The sequence below is a fragment of the Corvus moneduloides genome, chromosome 19, assembly GCF_009650955.1.
Source record: "Corvus moneduloides isolate bCorMon1 chromosome 19, bCorMon1.pri, whole genome shotgun sequence".
NCBI classification, from domain to species: Eukaryota; Metazoa; Chordata; class Aves; order Passeriformes; family Corvidae; genus Corvus; species Corvus moneduloides.
Genome location: NC_045494.1, coordinates 640,253 through 660,828, shown reverse-complemented (window position 1 = coordinate 660,828; position 20,576 = coordinate 640,253). Strand labels below are relative to the sequence as shown.

At 59.8% G+C, this 20,576-nt stretch overlaps 1 protein-coding gene across 15 annotated transcripts in view; it reads left to right on the top strand.

Moving 5' to 3' along the window:
* The window catches only part of RBFOX3 (RNA binding fox-1 homolog 3), a 141,212-nt gene that overhangs the window by 99,710 nt on the left and 20,926 nt on the right, over positions 1–20,576 (top strand). For 14 of the 15 annotated variants that reach the window (XM_032129453.1, XM_032129459.1, XM_032129461.1 and 11 more), the window contains one exon: positions 10,324–10,368. The exons of the other annotated variant lie outside the window; for it this stretch is intronic. The gene's annotated coding sequence lies outside the window, so the exon portion shown is untranslated. The remainder of the gene's footprint in view (positions 1–10,323; positions 10,369–20,576) is intronic. 15 annotated transcript variants of the gene reach the window in all.

The window sequence follows — 20,576 nt, the reverse complement described above, 5'->3', positions numbered from 1 at the left end:
CAAGCGCTGGGGCTGCTGAGGGCAGGGCTGGGACCGGGCAGGATGGGCAGGGACAGCAATTGCTGCAGTGATTAATGGCGCACTGGCAGAGCTGACAGCTCATGGTGCCCGCGATGGCAGGGAGCAGCTGGATCCTCCGCTCCCAACAGGCTGCTCTGGGCCCCCTGGTTCAGGGCCGTGCCTCACCACGGGCTCTGGGTGCCGGCCGGGCTGCGGGAGCCGTGCTGGCTGCTCGGGCCCTGGCGGTTCTCCCCGCTCCGGCCGCTCCTGCAGCGGGGAGGGCTTGCAGCCCGTTCGGACATTCTGGCAGCATCGCCGGGTTTATTAAGCTAATAAAGCAACGTTAAGTACCCGCACAGTGGAGCCCCCTGAGGTCTCCTTATGTGCAGAGAGGAGCCGGGGGATCCCGGAGCCTCGGCGCCGATGATTGCTCTGTCACGCTAATGGATGGAGAGGCGCAGGTAGCACTGCGCCAGGCTACTGCGGGGCGGCCGCTGCGGCACCGAGAGCGCCGGGTGTGCGGCTGCCTCTCCTCAGGAGCCCTCTCTGCCGTGCTCAGGCACTCCATCAAGCCCCTTGGTGCCCCTCTGCACTCTCTTGGGAGCTTCGGGCCCTCAAGGGGCTGCGCAGTCAGGGGATACTGGTGGCGTCTCCCTCAACCATCCCTGGTGCCTGTGGCTGCCCAGTGCTGGAATAGAGCAGGGAGATCGTTGCCTCACCCTGTGCCTGGGGCTTTACACCCTTCCTGGCCCTGGGGAGCTGCTTTTTTTTAAAACCAAGCAGATTTTTAAAACCTAGCCACAGGTTGGTGGAGAAACATCTGATCCTGAGTACCTCATGCTCCCATGGGGTTTGCGAGGGGCCCAGAGCGCCCTGGGATCACCCTGGGATCACCCTGGGATCATGATGGCTCGCAGCATTCCCGGTGCTGCTGTGCGTTCTTGTGGGTGCTGGTTGCAGGCAGTGCTCCGGCAGCATACAAAGCAGGCCCTGTGTAATAGATAATAATTAATAGACTGCTCTGGTGGCAAGCTAGGTAAGTAGATAAATAATTTTAATTATCCTTGGGGAGGCTGTAAAATTCGCACACAGCCCTTTATTAAACTCTCTGTTTACAGCAGTCATTTATATTATGTGTCATTTTGCATAAAACCCCCTTGGGGCCGAATAACGCCATGTAACACCATCCCTGGCACCGCTGCTCCTCGGGAGCCGTGAGGGCAAGTGCAGGGAGCAGGGACCGGGGGGACACGGACACCCCAGCCACAGGGCAGCTCTGGGTCTCCCAGGACCCCTTGATGCGCTCACCTGGAGCTGAGAAGCCAGGTGCTGCACCCCAGTCCTGCCAAGTTCTGCTCCCCTGGGGATCCCTGGGGGGTCCCCCAGACCCCAGCTCTTTCCCAGAGGAGTTGATGGTTTTGTGCTGATGGCAGGGTATTTTTTCCTCCTTTTTTGCGCATGTCTCTCAAAAGAACCATAAATTCCAAGCTGTGAAATCCCGCTGTGTCAGCAGTCTGCAAAATGAAGTGATATTAAACGTGACAAAAGTCTCTCTAATTCACCCTGGCCAGTTCCTGCTTCCCTCCCCGAAGCTGTAATTGAGAAGTGGAAGAATGGAGATTCCTGTTGTCCCTGCCTGGAATCCACTGAGCCATTTGGGCCTGCGAATCTTATTAATTAAGGATTATTTACAAATAACTCTGCTCGGGCCGCGCCGCACACGCTGCCCTGTGCGCACGTGTGTTCCCCCTCCTGTCACATGCATGTTCACATGTGCTCCCCGAGCCCTCAGCTCCAGAGCATCTGCTCATCGCTCCAGCTCCCGAAGGGCTTCAGGGATGGTTTTGCTGGGGCAGGGGGATGCAGGAGCGAGCTGTTACCCTCACTGTGACCCTCGATGTGACCCCCACGTGCCCCTCACCATGGCAGCAGAGCCACTGCTCGCTTGCCGCAGTGACCTCGCTGGCAGAGCACCGCACTCCACGTACTGATCCTGTTTCCAGTGGCAGATTACGGCAGAGTCCCTGCCAGCATCAGGATGAGTCTTTGGGGATTTGAAGTCACTTTTGCAGGAGCAGTGTGTATTTCTCTGCTCCTGGATGGATTCTCTGAGGGTGTTTTCAGTGCTGGAGGGGCTGAGTGATGCTGCTCTGCCACCAAAACTGGCCAGGCTTTGCCCGGTGCCCTTTGCTCACCTGGCCAAGGGGACGTGTGACCAGGATGCTCTGTAGCCCCTATCTGTGCCAGGCAGGCTGTGAGGAGAGGGTTTGTGTTCCCAGGAGCAGCAGCTTCCCTGGTGAGCACTGGCAGGTGGCTGGGTGGCCACTGGCCCACGGAGCAGCTGCCTGGTCAGCACATGCAGAGGGTCAGCAGAGCATCCCGGCAGCAAGGAGCAGGGGCTGTCACCAGCCCCGGGAAGCTGCTGGGGACCTCTCCTGCACTGCAGCAGGTGCTGTCACCCCGGTGCTGTCCATGCTCGCCCCGCTCCAGGCACGACGAGAGGCGAAACTGCGGAAGGTCGTCAAATCATTGTAGAGTTTAATATCCCCACAATGGGGCTGACATTTGTGTCGTTAATTCTAAAACACTTTATTTCTTCTCTGTTAAGTGAGACTCATTTTCAACAAGAGGAATAACTCTTCCTCCCTAACTGTGGACTCGTGTTTGATCATTTCCTTCCCCATTTGGTTTTTGTTCCTGTCCTGGGAAGGTCAGTAAGATGGCAGGACAGAGCACTGTGCCATGCCGGTGTTCCCTGTCCAGGTGATCCTGGTGTATCCCCACAGACAGGCAGCTCTCACTTTCTCTCCTCTGGAGTACACAGAGACCCGTGCTGCCCATGGGCAAGGTACAGGGAGTGGTTTGGGGACTTGGTGCCCAGGTGGTTTGGGGACCTGGAGCAGGGGTTGTTTGGGGACTCGGAGCAGGAAGGAGCATTCCCCCATCGTGCTGGGCCAGGGCTATCAGTTTTTTTAGCAGTCGATGGTATTGATGCCATGCTAGCTGGGGAGGCCACTGGAGGGCTGTTCTTCCAAATCATTACATTTAGAGCTGAACTATCCCCTTTTCATATAAATCCTGACAAATAAAGATAAAACAGGATCTTTCCCATAGAGCTGCAGCCCAGAGTCAGGATTGGCACTGTTTGGGGCGCCCGTGTCTTGGGATGGGCAAGGCCGGGAGCAGACGTGCCAGAGGCAGGAAAACTGCTCTAGAAGGACTGTCACTTTTGGGTCCCCTCTGCTGCATCTCTCAGTGGGATGGGAGACCTCCCAGTGGTCTCTCCATGCTTAACATCCAGAGGGCACGGATAGACCCTAAATGTGACCATCCTGATGGCATCAGTGGGAGCAGGAGCACCCCAAGGCATCTGGGGAGCAGGACGTGCCTGTTTCCCTGGGGCTGGCATCCCCGCCCCTCCTGGTGCACACTGTGTCCTTTGGAGCTGGGCACACAGAGCTGCTCCTGCCTGGGCACAGAGCTGAGGGCACCCACAGAGCACAGTGGCTGCAGATGGGCTCAGCAGAGAGGGGGCTCTTTCCATTTACTTCTGTAGTTTTTCATTTCAAGATGAAATTAAGCCACATAAAGAAAACCCCGACCTTTTTTTACAGCACTGCATCAGTACATCCCTTGAGGGGAAAACACTCACATGGAGGTTTTTTTGCACTTTGCTTGTCCTCGTGTCTCCGCTCGGCACTTTCAGAATGCTCGCCCCTGGCCAATTACCCGCGCACTGAGTTTGGTGCTTCGAGGTTTGTTTCTTTTCTTGCTATTGTTTCCAATCAATTTCACAGTAGGTTTGTGGTTGGGATAAAAGCCTCCCCTGCTCTCCACTCGCCTGGCTGCGTTTTGTGTCTCTGTGTCCCTGCTGATGCCACCCCGGGGTGAGCAGGGTGGGTGGGTGCTCCTCGTCCATGACTCACCTACCTCTGCTCCAGGGCTCACCCTGTGCCCAGGTGTCCACAGCCAAGGATGCCCCAATACCCTTGATCTTCTGTCGCAGTCTTGTCTTGCTCAGCTGCTCCATGTTCCTACAGGCTCCTCCAGCTGCTCTGGTCCCCCTGTCCCCACTGGCTCCATCCCAGGCATTCTCCTAGCTCCACATCCTGGTGTCATCCCAGAGTGGATCTGTTTCCTTGTGCCTTGTCCCACCAGGTTCTCACGGAGAGGTTGAGCCACAGGTTAATTTACAGCATGTGGGGAGCACGGAGGGGAAGAGTGTCTGCCCACTAAATAAGTCATGAAGCCAGATCCCAACAGCACAATTAGAATCCTCTGTTAATGATTATTTATGGGGCTGGGAATGCTTATTTAACCTGACTATATTAAATATTAAACCAAATTATAATATTTATACCGGTATTTACAACAAGAGGGGGCGGCGGGTGGCTGGGGCAGCGGCAGGTGAGTGAGTGAGGTGTGTCCAGTGCCAAAGGGGCTGTGGGCGGCACTCAGGGGTCGTGGGGACCAGAGGAGCAGTCATGGCTCTGTCCCTTACCCCAGCCTAGCCATAGCCTTTAATGTAAATGTCAGGAACACTGCTGGAGGAAGGGGAAGGACTTTTGGGTGGGAGATGGTGTCCTCTAAGAAAGAGAAATATCAGTCATCAACTGGGACAGTAGAAGCCAAGGGAACCCCTCAGCTGGTGTGGGGTCAGAGGGACGTGCTGTACCCAGAGCAGTGCTTTGCTGCTTTTTTTCCCCTTGGAGTTGGAGGTGACAGCTGGGCCTTGGGGTCTCCACTTGGGGCTCTCGCTCTCCCCACTTGGGGCTGCCAGCTGCCTGTGCCCGGTGGCTGCCACATGCTGGAATGCAGCTCCTTACGGCAGAGCCGTGGTTCCAGTGCCACTGGCCCTCGAAGCTGTAGGAGTTCAGAGCAGATCCCTCTGTGCTCCCGAGCTGCTGTGATTGCTGGTTCTGCAGCCCATTGCAGATAAAATGATGATTAAGGGGTCCCACCCTATAAGCAGACAACCATGTTGACCTTATTTAGGCTCCTAATCAATTTGCCCCTGGTGTGATTAATTGAGATGCTTGCCATTGATTTTCTGTGAGACAGGAGTGGCTGAGGTGGGATTCAGTGGGATGCCTGCAGGGAGATCTCTGCGGCGGGTGTGCAAGGCTGAGCTATGGAGTTGTCAGCCAGGCAGGCTTATCCCAGCTGTCCTCGGCCGTGGCTCCCAGGGAAGCCTCCCTGCTGCTGCCCATGGGAGGTGCGAGGGCTGGTCGTGGAGCTCCAGGTGGGCTTTGCACTCCCTGGGAGCCCTCCTGCATCCCAGGGACCTGGGAAGGATGATGTGCTCTTCTGAGTGAGCCGATAGCTTGGGAGAGTCCCCACAGCCAGTGCCACTGTCAAAGCCTCTGCAAGGCGTAGTGTGACACCTCCCCGAGTGTCCCCGATGGAGGTGCTGTGGGATCACCAAGCAGCACAACCCCATATGAGCTGCTGGAGAGGGAAAGGCCCTGACCGGAGCCACCAGCTGGGGATGAAGGACCTACAGCACGGATGATTGGAAAGGATTTTCTAGCTAAATTGCTGAGCAGATGGATTTACTCTGGACTGGTCCTTGTGGACTCTGGAACGTTTTCTCTTCTGTCACAGTTCCTTTTTATGACCTGCCATTTGCTCCAGCAAGCAAGAAGTGAGCCCTTGGCATCCAGCTCCTGCTCCGGCTGCAGTTCAGGAACGCAGCGGCTTCACTGCCGGGAGCCACGGCTCCTTTTCAGGAAAGCGCTGGGGCCTGGCAGGATGCCCCTGCCCACTCTGACTCCCCGGGCACGTGGGGGCTGACAGGGCCCGGAGGGGTGGGAAGGGACAGCACCGGCTGGGGCAGAGGAGCTGGCAGCTGCCGGCTCTGGGGGATGCTGTGCCAGAGATACGGCCGCGGGTTTATAATGAATGGCGACAGTCATTACAGTGACCACCTGCAGCGGGTGCACATCTGGCAGGGCTCCAGATGGGAGTCCGTGGCACAGGGGAAGAGTGAAGCCCCATCCTGGCTTGGCAGGATCCTCTGTGGTGGCAGCATGGGCAGCAGGACAGTGGTGACTCCAGGGAGGGGACTGGGTTTTCCCCTCGCTCTGGCGTCAGAGCTTCCATGCAGTGATTCCATCATTGGCACTTCCACATGGTGATTCCACTGGCTCTTTTGGCTTCTACTGTCCCAGCTGATGACTGATATTTCTCTTTCTTAGAAGAAGGGGGAGGACGACACCATCTTCCACCCAAAGCCCTTCCCCTTCCTCCAGCAGCGTTTCTGCCATTTACATTAAAGGCTATAACGGGTTGGAGTAAATGGAGCAGGTTTGCAATTAGTTTTCCAAGTACTTATCTCATTAAAGTAAATGAATTATTGATTTAGTGACACTCATGCTTTTAGTGAGCGGCACAGTGCCATCCCTGCTCTGTTGCTGGCTCCCTGCAGCCGGCCCTTGCACGCCTGCTCCCGTGAGCACACGTGTATGGGCACGTGGGCAGCGAGTGACCGCTCTGCCTCCTCCTTGGCTTTGGAGCCAAGGCAGCCAATGCTGGGCATGACTCATGTCCGTGGGAGCAGGAACGTGGCAACGTGAGGGACCCTGTTGAGGTGTGGCTGGGAGCAGAGCCTGCGGGGCGGGATGGGCTGGGGCCCTGCTGGCTGAGGGCTATGGCCTGGAATGCTGCTGTGGACATGGCAGCTGTGCCGGGACACCTCCTGCCAACCCATCCGCGCTCTGCAGTGGGAGGGAGGAAGGCAGATCACCCGTGCCACCGACGCTTGGCTCGCTCGGGGTCTGTTAGTGCAGCACAGGGCTGGCGTGGGGCTGCCAGGCAGCGTGAGGGGACCGGAGCTGCCTGTGGCTCCTCCAGCCATCCCGACACTTGCAAGGGCATGGAACAGGATGTGGGGGGGTTACTCAGGACTAGCAATGTCTGGCAGAGTGTGGATGCAGGAGGATGAAGCACTGATGGGCTGTGCTGGAGCCAAATACTCATGGCTGAACCTGCCACCCCCAGCTAGCTGCTGATTCAGCGCGTTTGCGCTTCTCTGTACAGAGATTTAATCTCTCCTGTAAGATAAAATACTCCCTTAATGGAAACCTGCCTGCTCTGAGCTGCCCCTTGCCACTGTCCGGGCAGGAAAGGCTGCACTGTCCTGCTGAGGCTGTCGATGCTGGCAGCACAGCCGGACACGCTGCCGTGTAGCTCCTGTGTCCCGTGTTGAGGGGGCTGGGATGAGGGGCTGTGGGAGGGATGCCAGTGGGATGAGCTAGGAGTGCCAGACTCCTCCGGCGGTGCCTGCTGTGCCAGCCGGTGCCTGCTGTGCCAGCCGGTGCCACGTGGCTCTGCCTGTGGGTTCCATGAACGACTCAGGCGCTGGAAGTGCTTTGATTGCCGGCAAGAAGGAGGTGGTGATGCCACAGGAGCCGCAGTCACCGGGTGGGAGGAGGTGCCAGTGACCAGCAGAAATTGCAGGAAGGATTTCGGCTGGGAGGTTCACAGCTGTTGCTCAGGCAGAGTTTGGTGGCCAGCGATGCTGGCAGGGGCTGTGCCGAGTGTCGCAGTGCCGCACGCTCACCTCTGCCCCCGAGGGACCCGCACGGGAGCTGGTGCTCAGCCCTGTGCCGGGCCCCTGCCGGGCCCCACAGCCATATCAGGGAGGGGCTTCCCAAAGTGGGGACAGCGCCATGTGTTGGTCCTGTCCCCAGGATGGGACTGCTCTTTCCAGACCTGAGCTGCTGGTTGGAGGACTCTCCTGAGCAGTCCTAGAGCTGTCCTGGTGGTGGTCCCTTACCCGTCCCACCAGGGTTCCTCTGGGCGCTGCCCGAGCATCTCGTGTCTCAGCTCTTGGCCAGCAGTGTGGATTGGCCCTGGCTTGGCCACGGGCAGAGCGGGACAGTGGGGAAACGTCTCCTGAGAGCTGCTGTGCCGGAGCCAGCCTCTGCCCCAGCCCCAGCCCCAGCCCCTGCCCCTCCTGCCCCTGCCTCCAATGCTGCTGGGAACGGGATGTTTTATATTCCTTAGCTGAAAAAAAAATCCCTTCTCATTTAATTAAAAATGTTGACATTGTGCCTGGCCATCCCACCCGCCGGAGAAGGTGGTTATAAATTAAACATTAAACCTTTAATGGCCCATAAAGAAATATTCGCTGCTGTTCTGTATATGGGGATATAAATAGAGAGGGCTGTGGGGGGAAGGGTGGGACATTATTGTTCCTCAGCCAGATAATCTTTGCTAATGAATTCAATTAAAAGAAAAATTAATTTAGGATTTTTGGTGGAGGGAACAGGGTTAAAATGTACTTTGAGAAACTACTAAGAAGTTTCCCAGCAGATCAGAACCAGGCCTGCCTCAGGTTGCAGCATGGGGATAAGGAGTTTTGAGGCACAGCTTTCATGGGATCCATGCAGCTGGGTGACACGGGTTGCATTTCTTGTGCAGACCCCATGGTTCATATCCGGGTGGTTTTAGCTGGGTTGGGATCACCTGTTCTGGCAGCGGGTCTCTTTGAGCCTTTGCGAGGTTCCAGGTAGAGCCAGTCAGCCCGGACCTCTGCCAGAAAAGCAGACTGGAGCAAGAACCCCCCAGTAATGCCCAGAGCTGCTCCTGCCTGCCTCCCATCAGTGCTCTGCCAGGGATTTCCCTCTCCCACTCTGGCACATACAGACAGGGAGGCTCTGGCTGAGCATCCTGCTCCCTGCAGTGCTGGGACCACCAGAGATTTCTGCCTGGGCTGGAGCCGGGCTTGGCGATTCCCTGTCTGTGCCAACAAGCATGGCACATCCCAACTGAGGCACATCCCGGCTGCCGGGCCCCATGTTGCTGTGGGGAGCTTCTCAGAAGGCGCCTTCCTTGGGAAATGCGTTTGGGAAATGCGGCGTTACCCATCGCTGAGCCTCCCCCAGGAGTGTGCGGCGTCAATTATTCATTGCAGAACAGGCAGACTGGGCTCCCAGCACTCCCAGCACTCCCAGCACTCCCAGCCCTGCTGCCAGAGTGCTCTGGGCCTGCTGTGCCGTCTCCTGATCCCAGCCGGGATCCTGGTGGGCGCTTCCTTGGCGAAGCTGTGGAAGAGCTCAGGAGCGGTGGCTGGGGGGCAGGCGGCTCTGCCAGGCCTGCAGGTGCAGGGCTGTCACCACGCTGCCGGGAACCAGGGAGTTCCCAACCATCCTTTTTAGGACACCCACGTCCCACAGCTGGGTCTGCCCTGGCCTGGGGGGAGGGGAGACCCCCAGCCTGGTGAATGCATCGTGCTGGGTGAGAGTGTTTGGAGGGTTTTTATCATAAGAGTGCTAATGGAAGTCAGCACCAGCCTAATGAGCTGTACTCCTCCATGAATCTGATTCATTGAGGCAGGAATTACCATAATTGATTATCCTGCTGCGCGGCTGAGAACCGTGTTTGCTAACACGAGTGCCTGGGAGCAGTCTCTGTGCTTCCTGAGCTGCCACCAGAGCGGCCTCCGGACCCTCCGTGGGCCACGTGCTTGCTGGGATCAGCCGTGAACCTGGAGCAGCGTCCAGGCATGGGACCCACGCTCAGCACCCTCATCTTGGGGTGCTGCTCCTGCAGTGGGGGCTGAGCATTGCAGCTCCGCGATGGGAGCAGAGCTGTTGGGCAGGTGGGACTCAGCACTTTCAGGCCTCCAAAGCAGCGGGTACAGACACACACAGCCCCCCCTCATTTGTTAACCACTCCCGGCATGTATCAGCCATTCTCATTATTTCTGAGGGTCTAACGTGATTGATGAATGTTTGCGTTGGCCATGCTGTGAAAGCCAATTAGTTGAAGTGCAGCTTTCAGGAAGTTTTCTTTGAAATTTGGCTTAATTTCCAAGAAGCGCCCAGAGCCAGGACAGCAGCGGAGCCGTGTGCCGCAGGGATCGCTCTCACAGGAGCGTGTCACTGTGCTGGGGTGGGCAGAAGGTTTGGGACGCACCAACCCAGGCGTGCAGCCAGTGCTTCGATGACAGCTGTGCCCTGTCCCATCCCGTGGGGGTGTGTGGGGCTGTGCTTGCAGGGCTCTGGGGGAGTCGAGGGAGGGGCCCGTGGTCTGCGGGAGTTGGGTTGGGTTTGAGGTGCGCTGGTGGAGCTGAAGGGCGTGGGGGGGTTCCTGTGCCCATCACCCTGGGCATGGTGCTGCTGGGCTCCATGGGCTGAGCCCCTGGCCTGGCCACCAGCTCCTGACCAGCACAGACTTCCCAGTGCCCGGGGAATAACACTCACGTCCGTGCTCATATCCCAGCGTTGTGCCGTCGATGAACAGACAGCATTGACTGTAACAGGTTAGTGATGATGATCATTGATTTTCATTCTTACTCTTCTTCCCTGTCTTTTCTAGAGAGCCCAGTGCAAGCGCCGCGGGAGGAGCTGGGCTGAATAAAAGGTATGGAGGGTTCGGATCCCAGTGGCTACATTGGGCTCTGCCTTGGCTGCTCCCGGGGTCCCTCCTGCACGCTAAACCTGCATGTGTGGGGCTGGCAGTGGGTGCTTGATGTGGGGCCAGCCAGAGCAGGGCAGCACCCTCAGCCTGTGGCACAGGGATCAGGCAGGGGCTGGTGGGCACAGAGCCATGCACGGGGGAGGGACAGGAGGAAGGCTGCCCACTCCCCTCTGCCAGTGGCCCCCGGCTCCCCCCGGTGTTGAGCCCCCACGCAGGTGTGACGTGAAGACGTGAATCCTGCGTGAGGAGAGCTGAGACTGACGTGCCTGTGAGTGTCTGTGTGTGCTGACTTGCTGTCTGTCCATACTCTGTGCGACTCCCTGGAGAAGACCGGGACCCTGTCCTTAGTGGGGGCAAAGAGCAGCCCACAGCCCCATTCTGGCCCTGACCTGGCAGTTGCCCACCGCAGATGTTTGTCCCCAGGGTTCTGGGAGGCATCACAGCAGCTCACAGTGTCCCCAGGCTGAGGCAGGTCATGTGTGATGTGTGTGGAAGGTGGGCCAGACCAGATGCCCTCTGCCAACCTGGTGCCCACTGGTCAGGTGTGGATGGCTCCTTCCTGTCCTACCCTCACGTTGCTGGACTTCACAGCAGTGGGAGGATCCCGTCACGGAGGCGACTCCACATCCCCCCAAGGTCTGTCCACTGAGTGCAGTACAACCCATGCTCCCCCGTCAAAGCCAGTGGAGCAGAGGAGCAAAGAAAGCTGAGGGGCTGGAGAGGATGAGTCTGGTGCATCCATTGCTCTGGGCCCTGGCATGGGCTGGGGGTGCCAGTGGGACCAGGGGATGATGGGGGCCAAGGCAGCGGCACTGTGCTACAGGAGCTGCCAACATGCAACACAATGAAGAGGTGTCTGGCAGGGGAACGCTCCCGTCCTTGGCACATGCAGGACAAGGATGGAGGTCACCTGCTGGGAGGGGACTGGGGTCTCGAAGGGTCCTGAGATCCCATGGAAAATGTGGAAAAAGAGCTACTAGAAGGAGCAGAAAGGCTGGATGGGAGCAGCGCTTGCAGGCAGCGTGAGCCAGGATGAATGGGACGAAGGCAGGGCTGTGGCTGTGAGCCTGGGGGGCATGTGCTGGTCAGCCACAGCGGGGAGGGCTGTGCGGCCAGGGCTGCCCCCACCTCCGGCACCCGTGTCTTTACTGATGTCTTGGTGGTTCGCTTCCTGTACTGAGGCGAGGGCTTTGCTCCCTCCCAGTGTCCTGCTGTGTGTGGGGTCGGAGGTCACACGTCAGTCCTGGGGCTGCGGGGGACTGCGGGTGCCAGAACGCACTGGGCTGTGGCCACTGGTTGTGTCTGGAGAGCTGTGTCCACGGGGGAGGGGAGGGCAGTGGGGTGGGTGTCCTGTGGCTCAGCTGCCCCGTGCCCAGTCTGGGTGGGAGGTTTGGGATGTGCCACAGGGGCTCTGGGCTCTGTTTGTGCAGCTGTGGGGGGCTGCAATGGGAGAGGGTGGAATGGTGCTGGGAAGAAAGCTGGGGAGGTGCTCCTGCTGCTGCCTCTGCCCTGGCTCCAGGACAGTTCTGCGCCCTGCCCAGTGACCCCCCAGGTTTTGTCTGCTGGTGATGGAGGGGTTCCATTCTGCTGCCCTGGGCCCCTCTGTCTGTCCCATACAACAGGGCTGGGGGGTCTGGCAGTCTGGGGGGGACCCCAAGTCGCAGCTGGCGCTGCATTTACAGGGCACAGAGAGAGAGAAAAGGGTTTGGATCACTGAGATATAAGAGGGAGCAGGGAGCCCCCCGCCCCAGCTGCCTGCAGTGGTGCCTCTGCTGCTTTATCACCCTCTCCTGGTGCTGAATTATTGAGAGTGTTGCTCTCGTTTATTGCCGTGCTGGAGGAGAGCTGCCTCCAGCCTGGTGCTGCTCTGAATATGATTATGGGGCTGGAGATGTCAGAACCAGCTGGGCCACGGAGACCAATCTGCTGCCCCCCCCACTCCTCTGCTTCCCTTATCCTTATTTATTCCCTCACTACCATGCCTGGTTCAGTGCTCATGGTCCCCTTGCTCCTTCCACCGCACCATGCCCCTGGAGGACAGAGATTTAGTACTTGAGGAGCAGCATTGCCTGGCTGCCGAGCCTGCACTGTGTGCCAGGGGCAGCTGGGGTTTGTGTCCAGGACCCCCTGACTTATCCCCATGGGCCGCTCCATGGCCAGCTCTTCGCTGTGTCCCCTGTCCGGTCCTGCTGCTCTGTCCCGGGGTTCTGCTGGGGGAGCAGTGCTGAGGCTCAAAGAACGAGTGGCTGCCCTGGCATTGGTGGGGATTTCTGGGTGCCCTCTCGTGCAGGCCATGGTGGCCACATCCCGAGCTGCATGGACTGTCCCCATTGCTCCCCACTGCACACGGGGGCTGGTGGCTGCTGGCTCTGTCCCCCTCGGGCCACTGCTCGGCTGCTCCCAAAAAAGGGGGGGACGCTGGGCCTCCCAGGACAGATTATCGCAGCCGGACCACGGCTGAGCATCCCTGCCTGCCAGGACCAGCGATGGGAGCAGGGGGTTATGGAACCCTCTGCGGCCAGTGAGGGCCGAGAGCCGGCTGGCACCTCGGAGGTTAACTGTGAGCGGCGGATTCCCTTATTGACAGGGTAGCTTGAAAAATGCTGAGGCAGGACATCGGCTCCTCGGAGTGTCAGCGGGAGCCCACGCTGCGCCAGCGAGCGCCCACACTGCCGCTGCCGTGGCCCCCAACGCCCAGCCTGGTCCCGGACCCTCTCCCCAGCACCCCTCTCGCCCCTGGGGCTGGCGTCCCCGCACACGCTTGTCTTTCCCTTTGCTCCTCGAAGGCACTGGAGAGGATTTAATTTTTTTCTTCCTCTCGCATTTTTCCCTGGGGTGGATAAGACACTGCCCGCCGGGGCTACCCCGCGGCTGCCGTCCGGCCCCTGCCCTCCGAAGCAGCATGTCGGAGGCCGGACGCCGGCTCTGAGCCGCGGCGAGCGCTCACGCCGCGAGGGAGGGAAGTGAGCGCGCAGGGCTCCGGGACCGCCGGCCCTCGGCGCTGGAGCCCGACAGCCGGAGGGGACAGAGCCCACCCACGAGGAGCGGTGGCCAGTGCAGCCCGCGTCGGGAGCAGCCCATCGCCCTCCCACCGACCCCCGCAGAGCGCCTCAGCCCCCGCCGCTGACATGATGATGTATTTTTGGGTAGGTACCGCCGCCAAGGGTGGGCACTTCCGTCCCTATCTGCTGAGGCTTCGCTCAGGATTGGGGTGGTTTTGCACCGTTGCCGCTCCCTGGCTGTGCCACTGTCCAGGGAGAGCTTCCCCCTCTGGTCAGCCACTCACTGCCCACGGCTGGCAGCAGCAGGCAGGGGATGGGCTGCAGTGCTGGAGACAGGCCTGGCGTTGGGAAGGAACAGGGCAGCGGACAGGACTCCCTGCCTGGACACTGTGGCCTTGTCCCTGCTGAGGGCACCCCCAGCTGCCCTCCTGCCTCTGCACTGCTCTGTCCAAGCCCCCTGTGGTGCTGGCCATAGGCAAAAGCTGCCTCCTCTGCCCAGCACCAAACCCTTGCCCCAGCTGTACTTTGGTGGTCACTGGTGGGCTCCGGCGCCCGCCCGGGGGCTGTCCTGGGAGGGGGCACGTGTCTGTGGTGATAGTGGGACATTCAGGTGATGGGTCTGTGCGGAGCAGCAGCCCCCTCTCACGGGGTCTGCGCCCCATGTGTGCCCACCCAGGATCTTGACAGATGCTTGTGGGGCAGCCCCCATATTTGATCCCAGGCCTGAAATTCCTGGGGCTACAGAGGGAAACCTACCGTGGGGACCCTGAGCCCCCTGAGATCCCCTTGTGGACCCCAAAGTCCCTCCACAGCAGTCCCTGCTCAGGGGTTTTGAGGCTTGGGGGGACTGCATAGTTTTGTGCCCCGACTGAGCCCAGAGTGAGGCATGGCTGGGGAGTGGGCTGGGTGCAGGGGGCTCAGCTCTCCCTGCACTAGTGGAGCACACAGGCCATGGCTGGAGCGGGGACAGGCTGAGACCTACCCGGCCATCTCAAGAGCTTTGTGCAGAGATGGAGAGCAAGGGACGTGACAGGATCTGTCCAGGCCCTTTGCTTGGGGCCAGGACAATGAATGTGGATGTGAGCCCCGGTCTGGGTGCAGCTGGGACAGTGAGCAGAGGGGAAGGGGCTGGAGCCAGCAGTCCCCCATGGAGCTACACTTCCTCCTCAGAGCTGCAAGAGCTGGGCTGTATCAGGCTCTACACCATCCAAGGGTCTTCCCATGGCATCCCAGCCCACCACCTGGGGCTGAAAGCACCAGCTCCTTCCACCTGCTCCGTCCCGCTTCCTCAGAGATGGAGAAGGGGCTGGGGGCTGCAGCAGTCTGATGGGGGTTACATGCTCCAGGGAGTTGTGCTTCCCTGGATTTGGGAGCAGGGAACAGAGTGAGCAGAGGCAGGGAAAGGGGGATGCGCGGCAAGGAGCTTATGGGGAGGAGGAAGAGGATAATGCGAATTCATTGTTTCTCAGGGAAGCAGCTTTCAGGTGTAAGGTGCTTTGTCATGAGGGATGTCGGTGCTGCCACGGCTCCAGAGCCTGTCGAGGCTGCCAGAGCCTCCTGCCTCGGTGCTAACTCTGCTCAGGGACTTAATGACCCACCATAGCTGCGAGAGCAAAGCAGAGCTTCTGCTCCCGGCTCCGTTGGTGCCGTGGGGCTTTGCAGAGCACGGCCGAGCAGGCACAGACAGCGTGGGGTGCCCGTGCCCATGGGAGCTCCAGGCACAGCTTCCCACACCGCACTGGCTCTGGGGCAGTGGCGCTCCAGGGTCTCTGTTCCCTGTCCCATGTGGTGCACAGAGCCAGCCAGCCTGGGATGGCTGGTCCTGGCACCGCACGGTGGCATCCCCAGCTCTGCTGGGAAGGGCAGGGCGAGGGCTGTGCTCCTGGCAGAGCAGTGAGCGTCATTTCTTGGCATCGTGGGCGTCTCTCTGTCGTGGTGTGGGAGGAAGCGGAGGGTCTGGTATCCCTGCATGGCGCGAGCGCTGTGGTGGCCAGCGGCAGCCAGTGGCTCAGTCATCAACACCTCAGTGGGCTGAGATGCCAAAGCAAAATGTCTTTAAATGAACAGAGAAATAATTTAATTCCACAGAAATTAAGAGTGTGTGGGGCAGGGGAAGGAGGAGTCTGTAAATACTCTGATTTATAAAGTTTGCCCTGGGTCACAGCGCCTGTTTAACACTAAGATCCTGTTTGTACATTTAAAAAATCTTATTATGAGGATGAAGCGTTTGCTTCTGGAGTGCCTCCAGCCTGGTGCTCCCCCGTGCCCACCTCACCTCTCGCCTGTCTGCTGCTCAGATGGGTCCCAGCCCACACTGGCAGTGCCACACGCACCCCTGCTTGGGGTGGCTTGGACCCCCTCCTGTTGTGTCCCATGTGCTGGCACCCTAGGGGCTGCTGCTAAAGCCCCCCGGCAGCCTGTGAGGCACAGCCACCTGCCAGTTCAGAGGGCTCATTTTCTTGGGAACCCTTTGTCAGGCAGTGGAGCGGGTCTCAGGGAAGAGGGGGGCTCTGGGAATGCGGCATTTCGCGTTCCTGGTCTGCAGTTGCTCCTTCCTTGCATCATCCTCCATCAGTCCTGCGTCACCCTCCATCATTCCTTCCTCCTTCTTGTGCTGTGCTGGGCCTCGTGGTGGTGGTGGCCCCAGCCTTGGTGGTGGCTCTGGCCCCAGCGGTGGTGGCCGTGGCCCCAGTGACCCTGCAAGCACAGTACAGCCGTTTCCCCTGCTATGGCCCCCCGGCGCTGCCCACCCAGCCTGTAAGCTTGAGGTGCTCAGCAGCAGCTGCTCTGCCACGGTGCTGTTGCTGCAGTTTAATTCTCATTAAATCCAGGGAGCCTAATTGCCATTTCATGTAAATATTTTGTCAAGTGAAAGGGCTTCAGGAAGGGTGGTGCAGGCAGAGGCGAGGAGCCAGGCACAGTGACAGGCTCTGGCTCATCCTGCCCAGCCAGGGGTGTGAGCTGTGTCCCAGTGGGAGCTGCCGTGTCTCCTGCAAGGAGCCAGAGTGCAGATGTGACTGGCTGCTGGAGGTACCTGTGCCCTAGTTGTTCGTGCTGGTTGATGGGGGACACGGGACGGCTACAAACAGGTGCCATTTTGTGGAGAGCACCAAGGGTCCCATCCAGGTTTTTTTCCCTGGATCCCATTAAACTTCCATGTGCTTTCCCTGCATTCCTGCTCCCCTCCTACTGCCACAGCTGCTGTCTCAGATACTGGCTGTGGTTTGGTCACAGTCCCCTCCTCACCTGGTGAGGTCATACCTGGGTGCTCCATCTTTGGGAATTCAGAGCAGGCAGTGTCTCCAGTGACCTCTGAGAGCTGCTGGAGGAGGAGGAGGAGGAAGAATCAGGGAAAGATGGAGAGGTTTAGCAGGGTGCCAAGGAGGCTTGTCAGTCCCTTCTCACTGTCCTAGTCTGTTCCCCATGCTGGGGCCATCCCTATGTCTGAGGTACTGGTGACATGGGACCTTCCTTGCCGCATGGATGTTCCTTGTCACACAGCAGCTCAGATCTGTCAGTGCCTTCATCTAATTGCTTGATGTCTATGAATAACTACTAATGAGCTTTTAATTAATTAATGCCACGGCTTGGGGGCATTTTGGAGTGGGTGGGAGGAGAGGATTAGGTTGGTACCGCTGTCCCTGGGTGCTGGTGGGCCACCAGCACTGCACTCACAGGATGACCCCAGGGAGGCTGGAGCACCTGATCTCACCGGTCCAACCTCAACAGCCCTCGTGGCAGAGCTTGTGTCTTGCCTGATCTGCAGCCCTCCTTGGCAGCTCTCCTGAGCGTCAGCATCTGGCTTTGCCCTGTAGGAGTGTGCTGCAGGGACCACGGAATCCTATTAAACACTGGACACTGGCAGCCCCTGGGACCCCCAGTTCCCCCATGGCTGTGCATTGTGCCCCCACAGCAGGTCCATGGGCACTGCATCATCCCTCTCTCCTGGGAGAGGATAGCCGCAGGTCCCGGTGGTGCCAGGCACTGGATTTCCCATTGCATCCTGTGGGTCAGAATCCGGACATGGAGCTGAGACAGCCCTGGGCTGGCAGCAGCTCTGACGTGTGCTCAGGGCTCAGTGCAGCATGTGCAGGGCCCTTGGCACCTGGATGTGCCGCAGCCGTGCTGCACCGCCGACCTGCCTGACACCGCCTGCTCCGCGGGGCTGGGGGGATGGGGCTCTGGGCACACCTCTGCACCTTGTTCCTGGTAGATAGTTTCCAAATGCTGGAGTGTGCCTTGGAGGGGAGCTGAGCTTTTCTGGCATTTCCTGAGGAGCCGGCAGCACCGCACTGGCTGCCTTGGGCACCTCCCAACAGCTCTCGGCTGCGCGGCAGGGACATTCCGGGGGCCTGGAGCAGCCAGATGTGCTGCGCTGTCCCTGGCAATTCCCGCAGTGGTTTGAGGGGTGCATGCCCACCAGTGCTCCCAGTGCAGGCTTTGTCTCTTGGCTCCAGCACCAGAACAGTGGCCAAGACCACTCCTGTCCCAGTGCCATGTTGTTCTCACTCTTCCAGAAAACAAAACCAAGGAGCCCTGAAGGCTTCATTTTAAATAAATAAAAAACTGAGAATTGTGCTGATTTGAAGGAAAGGCAGCCCCATCCTGCGCGGAGGAGCGCAGCGCCAGCCCAGCCCCGAAGGGCAGAGAGAGATGTGCTGAGAACTGCAGCCCTGTGCAACTTCAGCCTTTGATCGTATATCTCACACGTGCCCTTTGCTTTCCCTCTGCTGATATTTATTAGGTTTAATTTTACTGGGACACGGCTGTAAGTGAGACAGATGGAATGGGGTCTGTGCGCCTGGTGAACACATCTTAATTAAACAGATAAATAAACTTTCATTCCAGGAGGCTTCAGTTTCGGAGGTGCTCCTCTGGGGCTGCGGCTCTGCGGGGCTGGGCACAGCCCTGGTGCCACCACCAGTGCTGGTGGCTGGGACTGTGGCACAGTGTCACCGGGAGCAGCAGAGTGAGGAAAACCAGCCAGTGGTGGCCAGCGAGGTGTTCCCCACTGGAGCTGACTGGGGGGGTTTGTGGTGCTCTGCCCGGCCAGTGTCCCCCGGGGCTCCCCACTGCAGAGGGGCATCTCTGCAGCCAGGCACACGTTGGTGATGGCGAGAGGAGGGAGAAAGGAGACTCCAACATTCCTCAGCTCCCAGAGCTCTGCCCATTTCGCTGCTGGCTCAGGACAGTGCCAGCACTTGTGGTGCTGCCACCGGCCAGGAATGCCTTTGAGTCACCCTGGCCGGAGTCGGCGCAGGGAAGGATGGGCAGATTACCTCATCCTGGAGCCAGTTCCCGCCTCACGTGGTTTGCTTAGTTGGGCACCGCAAGGCCAGTGTGCCAGGCAGTGCCCTGCCGTTGTCACCTCCAGGAGCTGCAGTGGAGCCAGGCCGGCCCAGGGCCTTTGGAGCTGCCTGTTGGCTTGCTCAAGGTGTCCCTTGCCCTGTGCCAGGGTCTGTGTGGTGCTTGGGTGCGTGCAGGTTCCTGGGGGAGCCCCTCTCCCCTCGGCTGTGCGAAGGGCTGTGGGAGGACGCACTTGTCCCTTTCAGAGCTGTCCCACATCCTTCCCCAGGTGCTGGAGTGCACAGGAGAGTGCGGCACCAGGGGCATGGGGGTCCCTGGGAAGGGGAGCTGGAGACTAGCAGGAGTGTGGGGTCTGAGCACCACGGTGTGCTGAAGGGGCCACTGCATCTGTCATGGTCTTTGGAGCTGGAGGGGGACACCGTGGTGGGACACCCACAGGGAGCAGTGCCCAGGGATGCTGTAGGCAGCAGATGTCACTGCTGGACCTTTTTGACGTCCGGTACCACAAGGTGGTGGTGGTGACAAAGCCTCCCCCTGGCCTGGCATCCCCTCCCCGGTTTGGCAGCTTGTGGTCCCTTTGGAGTGTAGTCCCCCCAAGTCTCAGGACCCCCTGGGAGGGGCTACCACCCCCTTGGCCCCAGGCACCTCTTTCTCAGGATGGCTCTTCCTGAGTTGTTTGCAGCAGGTTTTCCCTGTGGCTCTGGGCTGGCCATGCCACACACTGCTGCTCTGGAGTGTCTGCAGCAGAAGTGGTAACTGCTGCGAGTGTACCAGGACACTGCAGCATGTCACTCTGCCTGGGGATACTGTGGAAAATCCCAGCTCCAAACGGCTGGTCGTGTGCTGGAGGCTCCGGCAGAGACGGAGCATCAGCAGCTGCTGGCACAGCCCTGCCTTTGTGCATCACATTTGGCCAAGATGGAAACTGAGCTGAGCCCAGGTTTTGTTTCCCACATGCCCCAGCACAATGCCATCCTGGCAGCCTTGGCACTGCCATGGCTCCAGAGCCGGGCAGGATGCAGCGCCAAGGCATGGGGCACCAGGGGAGGACCCCCATGGCAGTGCCGGGGCTGCTGCGGGGCCCTGAGGGTGGAGGTGCGAAGCGGGACAGGGACCCGAGCGAACACGTGCGTGCGCCCACGCCGGCTGTCCCTCGCGGGCACTGGCACGTAGGCTATTGCCATGGCAGCTGTGACAGCCGTGAGTGTGGTGTGGATGCGTCAGGGCTGCTGGCAGCACCGCAGGCCCCCTGGAAACACCAAAACACCTCTTGAACTCTGCCAGGGCTGACCCCTGCCCACCAGCGGGTGGTTCTTGGGGCAGAGGGTCCCCATCACTCTGGGGAGCGCAGGGAAGCCCCCGCCAGTGCCAGCCACCCCAAGGCACAGGGCTCCCCGCAGCCCTCCGTGCCTGTGGGACTGGCAGGCGGGTGAGGGGCTCACAGGGCCCTGCCTGGGACTCTCACACTTTGGCAGGGTTGAGCACCGGGGCATGCAGGCAGCGGTGAGGCTGCGGTTCGTCCGGCAGGGAGTGCTGCGGGCTGCCGGCCCTGCCCGCGGTGGCGCAGGCCGTGGCGGTGCGGGGCTGTGGGGCCGTGAGGGGCTGTGGGGCTGTGAGGGGCTGTGATGCCGTGAGGGGCTGTGGGGCCGTGAGGGGCTGTGGGGCCGTGAGGGGCTGTGATGCCGTGAGGGGCTGTGGGGCCGTGAGGGGCTGTGGGGCCGTGAGGGGCTGTGGGGCTGTGAGGGGCTGTGATGCCGTGAGGGGCTGTGGGGCCGTGAGGGGCTGTGGGGCTGTGAGGGGCTGTGATGCCGTGAGGGGCTGTGATGCCGTGAGGGGCTGTGG